This window comes from Saccopteryx leptura, chromosome 11, assembly GCF_036850995.1.
Source record: "Saccopteryx leptura isolate mSacLep1 chromosome 11, mSacLep1_pri_phased_curated, whole genome shotgun sequence".
In the NCBI taxonomy this organism is placed as follows: domain Eukaryota; kingdom Metazoa; phylum Chordata; class Mammalia; order Chiroptera; family Emballonuridae; genus Saccopteryx; species Saccopteryx leptura.
In genome coordinates, this window is record NC_089513.1 from 78,879,426 (window position 1) to 78,892,255 (window position 12,830).

Here is a 12,830-nt window from a genome sequence, read left to right on the forward strand (position 1 = left end):
GAATTCTCCCCTTCTGACCCAGAGAGGCAGGCGCTCTCGGCAGGGAACGGAGCTACACGCTGGATGCCAGAGGTCTTTTCACTGTCTTCATTTTATTTTTCCTGTTACTTAACTACAGGCTGTAGGTTTCTTTGTTCTCACAGAATTTCCATCATTTTAAACTGACTTGTATGTTAAAAAAAGGTAAGAAAAAAAAAGAAAGATCTTTGAGTAGCCTGTCTCGTACTGTTGCTCCCAGACCTTCTTCTGTGATGAGTAATACCTTCGACTGTTCGAGATTTGTTTTCAAAGAAAGTAGCACTTGACTTAATAAAAGAAATATTATCCCAGAGTGGGGGGGACAGGGGTGAAAACAGAGGGGTGTGAGCCCAGGGTCAGGTGGCTCACCACGCGCAGGACGCAGAGGGCAGCGCCGTGCCGGCTGAATCCTCGGGTGAGCAAGAACTCACGCAGGAAGCGCAGCGTGCCGGCAGGGACTGTGCCAGACCTCACGCGTGTTCATCTCATGCAACACGCACAAGGGCTGTGCAATCAGTACCTGCACTTCCTGTGCTGTCAGGCGCTGTGTTAAATAAGCACTATTATCTTATTTTATGAAGAAGAAAATACCATCGCTTGGAGAAGCCGAGCGACCCTCCCAAGACGACACAGCCAGCGAGGGGCACAGGCACACCTCACCCCACGTAACCGCTTCCCAAAGTACCGGACATTCCATCTCCCGTGAGGAACAGGAGACTCAGAACCCAGAGAGATGACGGGACCTCCCGGGAAAGAACAGCTAGGGGTGGGCCTCGGGATCCCACGCCCAGGCAGACAGGGAGGAAAGAGCACTCCAGGAAAAAAGCATGACAAACCCAGGAGCAGGGAGTAGCTTGGCGTGTCCCCAGGAACCGGTAACGCTCCAAACACCATAGGCATTTATGCAAATGGAAGACCGGGCCGCTGAAGTCGGCAGGAATTGTGAAAAGTAAGTTGTGCAAACTAAATACTGCAGAGTGCGCAGGAGGAGATGAGAACAGAGGCCCGGCTTGAGCAAGGGAAGGAGATGAAAGGTTTAGGAGCCAGGGGCCAAGGCCGGCGTGGTTGAGATGGAGAGTCTGGGAGTCAGACAACCCGCCACTTACGGCGACCTAAGGAAAGAGCCTCCCTGAGCCAGAGCCTTCTCGTCTATAAAGTGGACATAACACCAGGGTCACGGTGAGGCTTCAAGGAAGCAGGTCTGCAGGTGCCTCCTGCTGAGCGTCGGGTCCAGGAGGCACTCAGTCAAGGACGGTGCCAGTGTCAACAGTGGCATGTTGCAATTATGGTCGTGATGCGAGTACACTGAGACCCAGTTTGGGTCCTTTCGAAGGACGAGGTTCATTAGATACACTGACTGGTGCCTTTCTTGCCAAGGTTGTTTAGAAATAAGCAAGGCTGCTCTATCTGTTCAGACACAGAGAACGGAGCAGTGTGAGAACGGCCCAGGCCCGGACCCCAGGGGGAAGCAGGTGTCAGGAACACGGTGAGGCTGAGGCTTCCTCCGATGTTTCCTGTGTCCCCGCCACCCCCGTGTCTGACACTGAGCTACAGGGTACATATTCCAAAGTAATGGGGGCCCCGCCTCCTTTCACGAGGAGTCCAGTTCTTGCGGTTGATCCTGGCTGGTCCGGACCCCCGGCCTCCTCTCCTAGGTATGGCTTCACGCTTGCCCTCGGTCTGACGCTGACACTGCTCCTGCGGAAGTGACCTTGGCCTCCCGGCTCCATTCCCTGTGCCCCCAAGCTCCTCCCCCTTGCCTCTGGACGACTTCCTTCTCTGGCCGCTGGAGCCCCCATGAAACAGATGATACCCTGTCCGATCCAAGCCTGTCCTTGGTACCCTGGCAGGTCCCAACCCTCCTTGCTGCTCTAGTGAAGTTCCACCAGCCCCGTCCACAGCTGGTGGTGCTGGCGTGCTTGAGAAACTCGGTCAGCAAGAAACGGGATAAGGAGAGAGAGACTGCCCCACGTTAGAAACCTACCTGGGCTGTGGAAGGAGGCGGTGGGGGGGGGGGGGAGAGAAGAGGCAGGGCCCCTCACAGCACACCTGAACGCTTGTATGAGGTATGACTCGCCAAGTTATCTGCGTTTCTTCAGCTCCCTCCTGTCTTCCACCTCCCCGGTGAGCCTCACTCCCACTGACCCGTCCAGAACACACGCAGTGTGAGTGGAGGTGGGGGGCACGTGACCTCAGGCAGCCAGGTCCCGCTGTGAGCAAGGACAGAGACAGCACGCCCAGGACGGGGAGACAGTCCAGAAACTGAGGCCATCGGGCAGAGCAGGGCCCCAGGTCATGCCCAAACCAAGGCCATCCGGGAACCTGGCAGACACTCAGGACGCACTGAACTCTTGAGTTGTGCAACAGGGGCTTGCACAAACCACCTTATCTAGATGAAAACAAACCCGTGATCCCCACCTACATGTGGGGATGTGGGGCGGCACAAACCCTACAGGTCTCTTTCCAGTGCTCCGAACTTGGCCCGGCTGTCCTGCCCTAGGTCACTGCCACAGCCTCTTCATGGTGGACCAACTTGTTCTTGCAGGGCCTGAGGGTAAGTGCTTCGGGCCCTGTGGGTCAGGGGGTCACTCACTCACCTCTGCACTCAGGCCTGGAAGCAGCTATAAACAACACGAAAGTGAACGGGCAAGTTTATTTATAACATCGGGGGCTGGGCTTGTGCTCTGCTCCTGGAACTGTCCACGTTCTAGTCGAGTACACTCTAAACGCCACTCTCCTGTCTGGTCACCGAATGGCTTCCCACTGCGCTCAGGATAAAGTCCAAATTCCTTACCGGAGTGAACAGGTTTCATCCCTGTGGCCTCCTCTCTGGTCATCCTTTGCTCCGGGCTCAATTTCTCAGCACTGCTGGCCTACTTTAAATCACCCAGGCCCCCGGTTCTCTCTTCCTCCCATGCATCTGCGTGTGCCATTGGAATAGCCCCCTCTCCACCCCCAGCCTCTGCGCCTACTCATCTATATTTCAAGTTTCCCATCAAATGCCACCTCCTCCAGGAAGCTTTCCCTGATCCCTAAGGTCTCACACATGTTGAGGTTGCTGACTTAATTGTCCGTCTGACGCTCTGTGGGGAGAGGAAACTGGTCCGAGGGCTCCACAGTCCTCAGTAAAGAACCAGTGGGTAAATGGGTTCCTGACTGGTGGGAAGGAAAGACAGGAACCGATTCCGAAACGGAGGGGACCCTCACAGGCTAACTGGTAGAGAACAAGCTGAGGCTTGTTTGAGCCGTGCCCTCTCACCAGCTCTGCTCCTGCCCCGCGCCACTGCAGCGTGCAGACAGGCTGAAACACACAGCTCCCACCCCCCCACCCAGCAGCCAAAGTCCCTAGTGCTTTCTGTCTGCCTCGGTCTCGAAACCCAGCATGCTCACCCCCTCAGGCTCCCGATCACTCAGCTCACGTCCCGTCTACCATCCTGCACAGCCTGTCCCTCGCCGTCGGTCATGTCCACTCGGGGTGACCCGGCGTGCCTTTCTGCACAGCCTGTCCCTCGCCGTCGGTAATGTCCACTCGGGGTGACCCGGCGTGCCTTTCTGCACAGCCTGTCCCTCGCCGTCGGTAATGTCCACTCGGGGTGACCCGGCGTGCCTTTCTGCACAGCCTGTCCCTCGCAGTCGGTCATGTCCACTCGAGGTGACCCGTCTACCATCCTGCACAGCCTGTCCCTCGCCGTCGGTCATGTCCATTCGGGGTGACCCGGCGTGCCTTTCTGCACAGCCTGTCCCTCACAGTCGGTAATGTCCACTCGGGGTGACCCGGCGTGCCTTTCTGCACAGCCTGTCCCTCGCAGTCGGTAATGTCCACTCGGGGTGACCCGGCGTGCCTTTCTGTATAGCCTGTCCCTCGCAGTCGGTAATGTCCACTCGGGGTGACCCGTCTACCATCCTGCACAGCCTGCCCCTCGCAGTCGGTCATGTCCACTCGGGGTGACCCGGCGTGCCTTTCTGTATAGCCTGTCCCTCGCAGTCGGTCATGTCCACTCGGGGTGACCCGGCGTGCCTCTCTGGCCCGTGCTCAGCACACTGCCCGCGCCATGTGGCGGCGGGCCTGCTCCACACGCCAGGCTCACGGGACTTACAGTTAGCCCGGCCTGCGGGACTTAATCGCTTCGTCCGCATTCAAACCTCACCAACAACGTCGTGAGAGATTTCCTTCCATTCTTCCCACTGAACGGTTAAGGAAATGAAGACCTAACGGAGTGAAGCCACGTGCCTGAGAAACGGAGCCAACGGCAGAGCCGAGCTGACAGGGACGAGGGTCCGACTCCCAGCTCTGCAGTCTCTCTGGGGCTGGACCTGCCCCTCCCACGACTGTTCCCTTGTGCGCACGTGGAAGCCCCCCCCTAGCCCCCGCGGCCTGCCCGCCAGGTGCGTCCTGGGTCAGCCACAGGAGGGCTGAGTCCAAGGAGGTCCCAGTGGCAGCCCCCGCGAGGGCGGGCGCCATGCTCAGCGCTGCTGGTGTGCGCCCTCCCGTAACCCCCCCTGCCCCCCCCCACCCGCCACACGGGAACAGAGGCACGAGGAGGTGCGCCAGGCCGCAGTGCAGGGTTGGGAACCTAAACCTAAGCTGCTCCGGGGAAGAAGAGGTCACCCCGGGACGCGGAAGGCATTGTGGACTTCCTCAGGCCTCGTGGGACGGGGTGGGAAGCGTGGGTGAGGTTCCGTGATGCGGATCGCCACCACCCGGGACAGGAGATCACAGCTGAGCGACATCGTGGCTGCTCGCTGCCGCCGAACAAATGGTCACAAAGCTTCGTGTCTTCACACAGCCGTCACTCCCCAGCTGCTGATCCTGCGCTTGGCTGTTCGGCCTGAACTCGGCTGGGAGGTTCTGCTGGTTTTCTCGGTCGTTTCTTGTGTGCTGCTATTTCTGCCTTGAAATCCTTAATAATTATGAAACATGGGGCCTGGGGCCACGCGGGCTGGTGACAGGTGCTGTCGCCGCGTGTCCTTCTCCACCCGCCTCTCACCCTCCCGGAGGCTGGCCGGGCTGCTGCACGCGATGAGAGAGGCTCCCAGCCTCCTGAGGCCGAGGCTCCTCACCCCCGCTCACCACTCGGGCTGCGTGTTCCTGACCAAAGCAAGTCCCGAGGCAAGCGCAGATACAAGGAGGCCGAGTTCTGAAGTTCACCACCCGGCGTGACGAAGAGGAGGAGGAAGTCACCGGGCAAAGACGTACATGGGAGGGGGGGTATAGGATGAGTTTGTGACCCTTGATTGCAACCTGTCACAGAGGACAAACGTGTTTAGGGGGACATGAAACTGTTTCCGTCTGGGACACGTTGGGATTAAGGTTTCTCCCGGGGTCAATCCATGCAAAGGGACCCGGTACCTGCACACGGCCGGTCTAGAACATAAAAGCAGACCCCACTGGACATACAAATCTGAGAGCTGTCAACATGCAGACAGCAGGGTTCTGAACAAATGCATCAAGTTTATTCCAGAGCTGACAGTGACCCAGGAGATCCCGTCAACCCCAGAACACCGCACACGCGAGCGCCTCTCTTCTCACACGTCTCTCCCCTCACCCACCTCCATGTCCCGTCTCCCCTGTCCCTGGCCCTGGCCCTGGCCTCCATGTCCCGTCTCCCCCGGCCCTGGCCCTGGCCCGCCTCCGTGTCCCGTCTCCCCCGGCCCTGGCCCTGGCCCGCCTCCGTGTCCCGTCTCCCCCGGCCCTGACCCGCCTCCGTGTCCCGTCTCCCCCGGCCCTGACCCGCCTCCGTGTCCCGTCTCCCCTGGCCCTGGCCCTGGCCCGCCTCCGTGTCCCGTCTCCCCCGGCCCTGACCCGCCTCCGTGTCCCATCTCCCCCGGCCCTGGCCCTGACCCGCCTCCGTGTCCCGTCTCCCCCGGCCCTGACCCGCCTCCGTGTCCCGTCTCCCCCGTCCCTGGCCCTGACCCGCCTCCGTGTCCCGTCTCCCCCGTCCCTGGCCCTGACCCGCCTCCGTGTCCCGTCTCCCCCGGCCCTGGCCCTGACCCGCCTCCGTGTCCCGTCTCCCCCGGCCCTGGCCCTGACCCGCCTCCGTGTCCCGTCTCCCCCGGCCCTGGCCCTGACCCGCCTCCGTGTCCCGTCTCCCCCGGCCCTGGCCCTGGCCCGCCTCCGTGTCCCGTCTCCCCCGTCCCTGGCCCTGGCCCGCCTCCGTGTCCCGTCTCCCCCGGCCCTGGCCCTGGCCCGCCTCCGTGTCCCGTCTCCCCCGGCCCTGGCCCTGGCCCGCCTCCGTGTCCCGTCTCCCCCGGCCCTGGCCCTGACCCGCCTCCGTGTCCCGTCTCCCCCGGCCCTGGCCCTGGCCCGCCTCCGTGTCCCGTCTCCCCCGGCCCTGGCCCTGGCCCGCCTCCGTGTCCCGTCTCCCCCGGCCCTGGCCCTGGCCCGCCTCCGTGTCCCGTCTCCCCCGGCCCTGGCCCTGGCCCGCCTCCGTGTCCCGTCTCCCCCGGCCCTGGCCCTGACCCGCCTCCGTGTCCCGTCTCCCCCGGCCCTGGCCCTGGCCCGCCTCCGTGTCCCGTCTCCCCCGGCCCTGGCCCTGACCCGCCTCCGTGTCCCGTCTCCCCCGGCCCTGACCTGCCTCCGTGTCCCGTCTCCCCCGGCCCTGACCCGCCTCCGTGTCCCATCTCCCCCGGCCCTGACCCGCCTCCGTGTCCCGTCTCCCCTGGCCCTGACCCGCCTCCGTGTCCCGTCTCCCCTGGCCCTGACCCGCCTCCGTGTCCCGTCTCCCCTGGCCCTGGCCCGCCTCCGTGTCCCGTCTCCCCCGGCCCTGGCCCGCCTCCGTGTCCCGTCTCCCCCGGCCCTGACCCGCCTCCGTGTCCCGTCTCCCCCGGCCCTGGCCCTGGCCCGCCTCCGTGTCCCGTCTCCCCCGGCCCTGGCCCGCACGTGTGCCCCGTCTCCCCCGGCCCTGGCCCGCACGTGTGCCCCTTGTCCAGCTTGCACGTTCCACCCACCCCTCTTTTTGTTCTTTTAATAGTGCCTGTTTTGGGGTCATAGTAAAAAATAGTCAGCAAGGGTGGGTGACAGCCTACGCCGATCTTTCCGGCAAGGCCAGACCTTTTCCTCTGGCCGGCAGAGCGCGGTGGAGGCCGCCCAGACGCCTCTGGAATGCAGGCCCCTCGTCCCCTGCTCGGACTACAGACGCGGTGGGCGCTCCCACCCGCGGGGCCCGGCGCTCCATGCACTCTGCCTGCCCCACCTCCATGTGCCAACAACGTGCCCTTTCATCTGGGAGCTCCTTTCTTTCCCGAGAAGCCCACGTAGATTCAGCCGGGACACCACTGCACGCTGACCCCCCGTTCTTCCCAGACGTGGCCCTGCACGGTCAGCCACGGGAGGGAGGGACATGGTCGCACTTCCAAGCTAAGGGCTGAAACTTTCACCAAGTACCGTATCTCCCCCTGTATAAGATGCACCCTTTTTCGAAAAATTTGGGGTCTAAAAACTGGGTGCGTCTTATACAGTGCCTGTAGATTTTTTTACTTGCATTTCTCACTTTTTTGCACTTGTTTTTGTGCTCATTGTTGAAGACAGGGATTCATCATCAGACACAGATGAGGACAAGCTAATGGATGGGAGTTTTGACAGTGATGAGGAATTGTATGCATCTTATGATGACTAAAACGAGTTCAATAACTTTATATAACACATTTTTTTTCAAATTTCGGGCCCCAAAATTAAGGTGCGTCTTATATATGGGAAAACAAGGTATTTTGCAGGGGCGTTAAGAGGATCGATCACCTTTTTTTTCCAGCCTGCAAGGTGTTTCCTCCCTGCCAACTGTCTGCTTAGGTAACGCCGTGAGTTTTAAGACCTCATTAGAGGCCCCTCCTTTCCCGGCATCCTGCTCTGTATCAGAGCAGAGGCTGCCTGGGTAACGTAATCCAGAGACCCCGGAAACGAGAGGCGTGAAGAAAAAGGGTGTTCCTTCTCCCTCACGTGGGCTCTGGGCCAGGACTGACGGGGCATCTAGTCTGTGACGGTTCCTTCCATCCTGCGGCTCCCGCCTCTCCGAGGACGGCACCCTCGTCTTCGGGGCTGTGCTGGTCACCGACTGCGCTGTGCTCAGCCCTCGCATTGTGTTCCGCCGGCAAGAACCTACGCACAGAATCACCCCTAGAGTCACAGCTCGCTGCCCAACGGGTAAGAGAGATGCCGTCTCCAGCCGAGTGAGTGCGTGCCCGGAACAGAGGGGTGGGCTTCATGGTGACGACTGTGAGTCTGCCACAAGATGTTAACAAGAAAACACACCACGGGTTCCAAACCCTCAGAAACACAGAGACCAAAAGGGGGTAAGGAAGTTTGTTTCTTAAGAAAGAGAAGGACAGTCTAACAAAAAAGAGAAAAGAACAGAAAGGCAGAACACAGCTCGGGAGGGCGCCCGAGTGACCATTTTGTTATTTCTACTATCCTTCTGGATACATTTTATAAGTGAAAGGGGTTTTCGTTGGTTGGTTGGTTTTGAGGGAATCAGATGAGAAGGACCCAAGAAGAACATCAAGACAGCAGAAAACGGAGAGAGTCCAAGGGAGGAAAGACCTTCAACTGCCCGAGAGGACTAGGAGGATGACAGGAAATGTTCTTTGGATCTGAAAGTCTAGGATCGCTGGTGAATGATTATGGCAGAATTAAGCTGGACTTCGGTGAATTGAGGCGTGGGAATGAACACAGGGAAACGGGAGGGCAGGCACGGACGAGGCTTTTTACACCCTGGCGTTTTAGGAAGGAGAAGGGAAGATGGGGACCCGTCGTGATGGGCCCACGTCCACGTGGACTGGGAAAGAACCAGCGCCAGGCCCTGGGCTGAGGGCGGGGCGGTGCCGGCCAGAGCCCAGCATCCACTCTGTGTGCGTGGGGAACGGACCACCTGGCGTCTCAGGCTGGAGAATCTTCTCCGAAGCTGGGAGCCACCCCAGGATGTGGTGGTTGGACGGTACGAGGACGGGGTCCTGGGGCCCCCACCACACTCACTGTCAGCGACCGCCCCGCCACGCTCACTGTCGGCGACCACCCCGCCACGCTCTCTGTCGGCGACCGCCCCGCCACACTCCCTGTCGGCGACCGCCCCGCCACGCTCTCTGTCGGCGACCACCCCGCCACACTCCCTGTCGGCGACCGCCCCGCCACGCTCTCTGTCAGCAACCACCCCTTCTGCACGAGATGGACAGCACGTCCCCTGAACAGGCGGGTGACCCAAGCTGGGTGCAGGTGTGAAGCAGGGGCCAAGGTACCTCCGCGGCAGCGTGAGTTCGGGCAGAGCCCCCCTTTTAGAATCTCAGTGGTGGGCGGGGCCATCCGTGTGAACAGAGAAGAGGGATGTGACTCCAACAGAGAAACAGGCACCTCAGGCACTCTGCTTGGCAGACTTTTAACTGGAAACAGGACCCCCTTTCCATCCCACACCCCCAAAAAGAAGAGACCCAGGATCCACAAGTTCCAAACTAAAATGGGTGCTGTTTCTTCAAAGTGTCCGAGAAAGCAGCAACCTCTCGTTCTTGCACGAAATGGCCAAAAGTCCTTTAAGAAGCTGAGTCACTCCGTGGAGGTGGGACTGAACTGCGTCTTCTCCAAGGGAAACCAATGCTTCTCACTGACACCTGTGCTTATGTCCTGGGCGACACAGATCACCGTGGTGGGAGCGTCACCTTCTGCCTCGCTCGTGAGACTTGAGCCCCTTAACCCCTGGAGTCCCCCCCCCCAAGAAAGAGAATGCCCACTCCCTCAAACGAGGCCTGAGGCACTGCGATATGGAGAAAGAGACCGAAGGGGACACCCTGGAAAGACGGACGAGGCCACCAGTGGGAGAGGTTTCGAAGAAAGGTAAGAGGGTGGGTGGGAGGAGGCACCATGGTGGGGAAGGGTGTTCTCCTTACGAGTCTCAGTCTGAGGGCTCCCTGTTGGGTGGCTTGTGAGACCCTTTCAGATGGGTTCTTGGAGAGACGGGTGGTGGAGGCCGACTGGGAAGGTTCGCTAAGACAGGACAAACCTAGCAGCCCATTCATCTGCCAGCTTTGCCCGAGAAAGGGTGTTTGTATTTGCAGAAGCAAGTCGGGTCAGCATGAACTCAACCACGCTCCCGGACGCTCCACCCAGAGCGTCAGCACAGAGTCAGCCCAGGGCAAGGCCTGTGCCCACCAATCCCTGACCCTTACAGCTCGGACAGGGCCATGCCCCCTCTCCCATATGCCGACGGACCTCCCTGTGTACCTGGCCATGTGTTCAGGATGACCACCTCACCACGTCTGAAATGTCACTATGCTCTGTGCTCAGCAGAAGCCTTCAGTTCCATGGCACAGCCCAATGGCATAAAAACATCCCCGGAGTGGAAAAACACCCTGGCACAGGGACAAAGGTGTGGTTCAAGACCGGAGTGCATTTCTCTGCGGCCGGGCTGAGCCTGGCTGGGCGCTTACAGGCATTATGCTGCGCCAGACTGGCTGAGAGAGGTCTCATCGCTCTCCTTACTTTCTTTTTTTTTTTTTTTTTTAACGGGGAGACCAGAGCTTTACAGGCTGAGGGTAAAGACACAAGAGGAGTCTGTGATTCAAGATTCAGAAAGAGGGGCCAGGACTGATGGAGGAAACTGACCATGAAAGGTTTTGTGGAGTTTATAGCACCTCTCAGAAAGGGATATTTAGAGATTCTTTTATATTTCTAAGTTAAAAACAGGTATTTTGCCGTGGCCGTACAGCTCGGTTGGTTAGAGCATCGTCCCAAAGCACAGAGGTTGCCGGTTTGATCCCCAAAACAGATCGATGCTCCTGTCTCTCTCCCTCCCTTCCTCTCTCACTAAAATCAATAAATAAAAATATTTAACAAACACAGCTCTTTCACAGCCCCCTGGTAAATACTAATCCAGAATTACAGTGTTGCCTTGCTCAGGGTCTTTTCAGCGGGCTTTTAACTCACTCCAAAACCCACGCCAGGAGCAAAGGCCCCTGGAGCTCTAGACAAAGGACGACTTGCAAGTTGGGCTGTCTCCCCTGAGATCTCCAGCAAACTGCGTTCGTCAGTGAGCGAGCAAGCCTGTGTGTGGGTCACACACCACACACCGAGACAGGGCTAGCGATGAACAGAGGGCGCCTCGTGACGAGCGGACGTGAACTAGACCGCGGAGACACGGAGAAGAAACCAGGTGTCGGGCAGGGCAAGAGCTCCAGGCCCGTGGCCAGACCCTGCGCTCCCGGGCGGGTCACCCCATACCTCCCGCAGACGCAGACCGTGCGCTCCCGGGTGGGTCACCCACACCTCCTGCAGACGCAGACCCCCACCCCTCCCGCAGACGCAGACCCTGCGCTCCAGGGTGGGTCACCCACACCTCCCGCAGACGCAGACCCTGCGCTCCCGGGTGGGTCACCCACACCTCCTGCAGACGCAGACCCCCACCCCTCCCGCAGACGCAGACCCCCACCCCTCCCGCAGACGCAGACCGTGCGCTCCCGGGCGGGTCGCCCACACCTCCCGCAGACGCAGACCTGTGCGCTCCCGGGCGGGCCGCCCACTCCTCCCGGAGACGCAGACCCTGCGCTCCCGGGCGGGCCGCCCACTCCTCCCGCAGACGCAGACCCTGCGCTCCCGGGCGGGTCACCCCATACCTCCCGCAGACGCAGACCCTGCGCTCCCGGGTGGGTCACCCACACCTCCCGCAGACGCAGACCCCCACCCCTCCCGCAGACGCAGACCCTGCGCTCCCGGGCGGGTCGCCCACACCTCCCGCAGACGCAGACCCTGCGCTCCCGGGTGGGTCACCCCATACCTCCCGCAGACGCAGACCCTGCGCTCCCGGGTGGGTCACCCACACCTCCCGCAGACGCAGACCCCCACCCCTCCCGCAGACGCAGACCCTGCGCTCCAGGGTGGGTCACCCACACCTCCCGCAGACGCAGACCATGCGCTCCCGGGCGGGTCGCCCACACCTCCCGCAGACGCAGACCCTGCGCTCCCGGGCGGGTCGCCCACTCCTCCCGCAGACGCAGACCCTGCGCTCCCGGGCGGGTCGCCCACTCCTCCCGCAGACGCAGACCCTGCGCTCCCGGGTGGGTCACCCACACCTCCCGCAGACGCAGACCCTGCGCTCCCGGGTGGGTCACCCACCCCTCCCGCAGACATGGGCACTGACCTGGAGGTGGCTCATCCACAAGCGTCCCCTCTCTCGGCCCCTCCTTCTCGCTGTCTTTTCCACGTGAAGTTCCTTCTTCCCGAAGTAACATCACCAGGCCCCGGACGCCACAAGACGGCCACAGTGCGTCCACGGGGTGTCCGGTCAGAGCCCCAGCGGCGTGGTGTGAGCGCAGCAAAGCCTCAGTCTCCTCGCCTGCAAGACGGGGAGGATGACAGCACGTAAGTCCGCGGGACGGTGGTGGAAGCAGTCGAGAAAGGACCCGAACGTCCCCTGAGTGGCCAACGGGGCGCATTCCCACGCACGCGAGTTTCACAGGCGGTTTGCCACGTCCTCTCGTCATGTCAAGCCAAGGAATCACGTCGAGTCGGAGAAGGGTGACAACACCATTTCTGTGTCTCTGTCGAGGACAGAAAGCTCTAAGGCAGCTGCCAAGGGACCGAGGGACAAAGAGGAAGAACGGACGGACTTGATGGACGTGCTGGGCAGGGGCTTCGGGGGTGGGGGTGGGGGAGGGGCTGGGATGAGAAGGAAATCAACCCAGTGGATTTCAAAGACATGCAGTTTTAGTGTGGAAACGGAGTTGTTTCTTACTTTGCTCACAGGTCTAACACTGAAAACACAGACCAATCCCTGTGGAAGTGGAGAGGTGACGACTGGTGTGGGTCGCTAACCAGCAGGGTGACGGGCTGTGACACC

General features: G+C 60.7%; 1 protein-coding gene across 3 annotated transcripts in view; it reads right to left on the bottom strand.

The window, feature by feature from the left end:
• Positions 1-12,830, bottom strand: part of TLCD4 (TLC domain containing 4) — a 66,422-nt gene that overhangs the window by 46,119 nt on the left and 7,473 nt on the right. The window contains exon 1 of one of the 3 annotated variants that reach the window (XM_066353323.1): positions 12,132-12,270. The exons of 1 other annotated variant lie outside the window; for it this stretch is intronic. The gene's annotated coding sequence lies outside the window, so the exon portion shown is untranslated. Of the gene's footprint in view, positions 1-2,002; positions 2,220-12,131; positions 12,271-12,830 lie in introns of those variants that run through there. One more of the 3 variants, XM_066353320.1, reaches the window with a different exon arrangement.